General features: G+C 59.5%; 1 pseudogene; it reads left to right on the forward strand.

Annotated features, from left to right (window-relative positions):
* Window positions 1-1,107: 1,107 nt before the first annotated feature.
* Window positions 1,108-2,045, forward strand: LOC149524548 (uncharacterized; annotated as a pseudogene).
* The last annotated feature ends 1,251 nt before the right edge of the window (window positions 2,046-3,296 follow it).

Consider the following 3,296-nt stretch of genomic DNA (forward strand, 5'->3'; position numbering starts at 1 on the left):
ATGTTAATTTTTGTGATGCAAATACCAGCCCAAGAATAGCAAGACTGGAATCATCAGGGTTTTTTTTTTTTTCCAAAGTAGGTTAGTAAGCAACCATTACTAACTTCTAAAAACATGGTCACAAAAGAGCGCCCTTTTTCTTCTTTACCTGCTTATGTCAATATATGTGTGAAACAACATCCCACATCTAGAAAACTGGCCTCTTATTACAAATGTTCAAATCTAAAGAGAGGTTTTGCACATTCAAGGATCATTACTATTTATTTTATCATGTCCAAAATTCTGCTAGATACTGTGATGGGGAAGCCGATCCCCGCACTCAGCCCAGCTGGCCGGCGGGTGTCGGCAGCGGAGAAGGGCCGTGTGCCAGGGGAGCCTATCCCCGCACTCGGCCCAGCTGGCCGGCGGGTGCCGGCAGTGGGGAAGGGCCGGAAGCGGCCACAGCGGGCACCTGGGAGACCGCGGGGGAGAGCCGAACCCTGGCAAACCCCGGCGGCCTTCCAGGGGCTGCCCGGAGTGAGAGTGCCACCGGCGCTGCAGACGGCCGCAAGCTGACTGCCTGCGTGGCTGCAGACAGTCAGGAGACCAGGAGGGCGGGCACCAGGGCCCAGAAAGCGCTTTCTGATGGAGGGGACGTAGGAGGGCGGGACGCCGCCCAGGATGCCCAAAAGGGCAAACGCGGGGCTTGGGGATGAGGGAGAGAGCAGGGGCTGGCTGTGCTCTCAAACCCCACAGGTGGAAGCGAGGCACTTGGAGGAGGGACGGATCCACGGGCCTCGGCCCACCAAGGCGAAGCCGCGGACACCAGCAGGAAGTGCTGAAGGGATGGGCGAAGCCGTGCAGCAACCGGCGCCCGACCCGGACGAGCCCGGAATGGGCTGCTAAGAAGCCAAGGAGCCCCAGGGATGCTGGCGGCGTAACCGGCGACCGGAGGATGGCTAGAGTGAGCTGGGGACTGATAGGGAGAGACTGAGAAGGGGGGGGGCCGCAAGGCTGGACTGACAACCCCGCTACACTGGTGGCGAATGTGGGCAGAAAAGGGGGTGAGGTGGTGAACCCTTAAAAAAAATTTTTTTTGGTTTAGGGTAGACACCCTGGTAAGGGAAAATGGAGATAGATAAGTTGCTGGAGTGGCTGGCTGAGAACCAGCAGCAACAGCAACAGCAGCAGACCCAACTGCTTCAGCAGTTGACCAAGTAACAGCAGCTGGTGCGGGAGTTAGTGGAGCACCAACAAAAGCAGGGGGGAGGGGTAGCAGGAGGCCCCGGGGAAGGAATGGGATGCTCGGCCTTAGCCCTACCCCTGAGACTGGTAAAAATGACAGCGGGAGATGACCCGGAGGCCTTTTTAGTGACCTTCGAGAGGGTTGCCACCACCGCTCGGTGGCCCGAAGAACATTGGGCGACCCTGCTGGCACCCTACCTGATGGGGCCAGCGCAGTGGGCGTACAGGGGTTTGTCCGCGAGAGATGCATTGCACTATAGGAAGGTCAAGGAAGCTATTTTGGACCAGGCTGGCATCACCCCAGAGGCCCATAGGCAGAGGTTTAGGGCCGAACGCTACCAGCCAGGCGAACGGCCGAGGGCCGTGGTGCAGCGGCTAAGAGAGGCCGCCACCCGCTGGCTCGACCCGGAGCGCAAGACTGCAATGCAGGTGGTGGATATGGTTGTTTTAGATCAGTTCCTACAGATCCTGCCGCCTGACAGCCGGGTCTGGGTACGGCGACACCAACCCACAATGCTGGGGGAGGCCATCTCGATTCTGGAGAACTACATGTCGGCAGAAGGGGAGGAAAGCAGCCCGAAAGTCACTAAGACACCAGGACGAGCCCCAGCGGCTACAGGTAGGGCGAGACTGACACGGGGATGGGGGGACTTGGTCCGCACCCCCCATCCCCTGGGGGCGCTGGGGAGAAGGGACGGCACGAGCGCCGATGCCAAACCCTGAGGACGCCAGCAGCGGTCCGCCAGCAGAGGCCCCCACACGGTCACCCGAACCGGGAAAGCGGGGTGCCTGCTTTGAATGCGGACAGGAGGGCCACTTCCGTAGAGACTGCCCCTTTATGGACTGCTCCTATGGCCAAGCCCGAACCGCCCCAAGCCCACCACCACGCTACCACCCACCCCGGATGGGAGCTGGTGGTGCAGAAGGGGGGCCGGGGCCCACCGATAGCCGTGCAGTGCATTCACGGGGAGGTGAGATGGTACCCCACGCAAGTAGTGAGCATCAGGGAGGGACCACGACAAGCCCAGCGCCTAGTGGCGGTGGCCGCGAAATGAGCATACCTTGTAATTCTGGGACAGGACTGGCCAGGATTTAGGGCCTTGATGGCATGGAGGTTGCAAGACTGCGGGCCGATGACCACCGCAGCGGGCCAAGCCCAGGTGGCCAGCCGGAAACCCATGGAGGCTCAGGGAGCCGAGACCCAGTGCAAACCAGAAGGCAAGAGCCAAGTGGGGGAGGAACCGGACTTTGTACGCGAACAGCGTGAAGACCCCTCTCAGAGTCATGCGTGGGAGCAGGCCAGCCAGGACCCCAAAGCCGGACAGACGATTCCAGCGGGCCCACGGTTCGAGGTAAGAGCCAACCAGTTGTATCGGGTCGCAACCCGGCCGGGGGAGCTGGGGGAGACATACCAGCTGTTGGTGCCAGCGCGATTCCGGTGGCAGGCCACCTGGGGGTGGAAAAGACCCTACAGAGGATTTTACAGCGCTTTTATTGGCCTGGGGTCTACAAAAGAGGCCAAAGACTGCGGGCTGCTAAGAAGCCAAGGAGCCCCAGGGATGCTGGCGACGTGACCGGTGACCGGAGGACGGCTAGAGTGAGCCGGGGACTGATAGGGAGAGACTGAGAAGGGGGGGGGGGGGGCCGCAAGGCTGGACTGACAATCCCACTACAGATACTAGGAAGAAATCAAATGATGCAGTTCTTGTTCTGAATAGCTTAATAATAAAGAGCCAAGCCCTGCAACCCAGGGATGCCATAATATTTATGTCTAATATAATTATATAGGATGAAAACATGGAAGTGGAATTGGGATCAGCTCCATTCCTGGTGCCCTGGATGAGCTTCTGCTCCTCCTCTGGCCCCCACCCTGGGCTCTGAGCTGCCAGACACCCTGACCAGTTCCACTCTTGGCCCCTTGGTAGGGCTCTTGCTCTGCCCCTGGCATGTCAGCCAGGCTCCAGGCTTCCAGCCTCTCCATCACCAGACTCCCAGCCAGCCCTCCATTCCTAGATACTGGGACTCTCTGGTCCAGGGGTTCTCTGACTGGACCACAGATGTTGTCAGATAAA

The sequence above is a fragment of the Pelodiscus sinensis genome, chromosome 4 (genome assembly GCF_052426305.1).
Source record: "Pelodiscus sinensis isolate ZL-2025 chromosome 4, ASM5242630v1, whole genome shotgun sequence".
Taxonomy (NCBI): Eukaryota; Metazoa; Chordata; order Testudines; family Trionychidae; genus Pelodiscus; species Pelodiscus sinensis.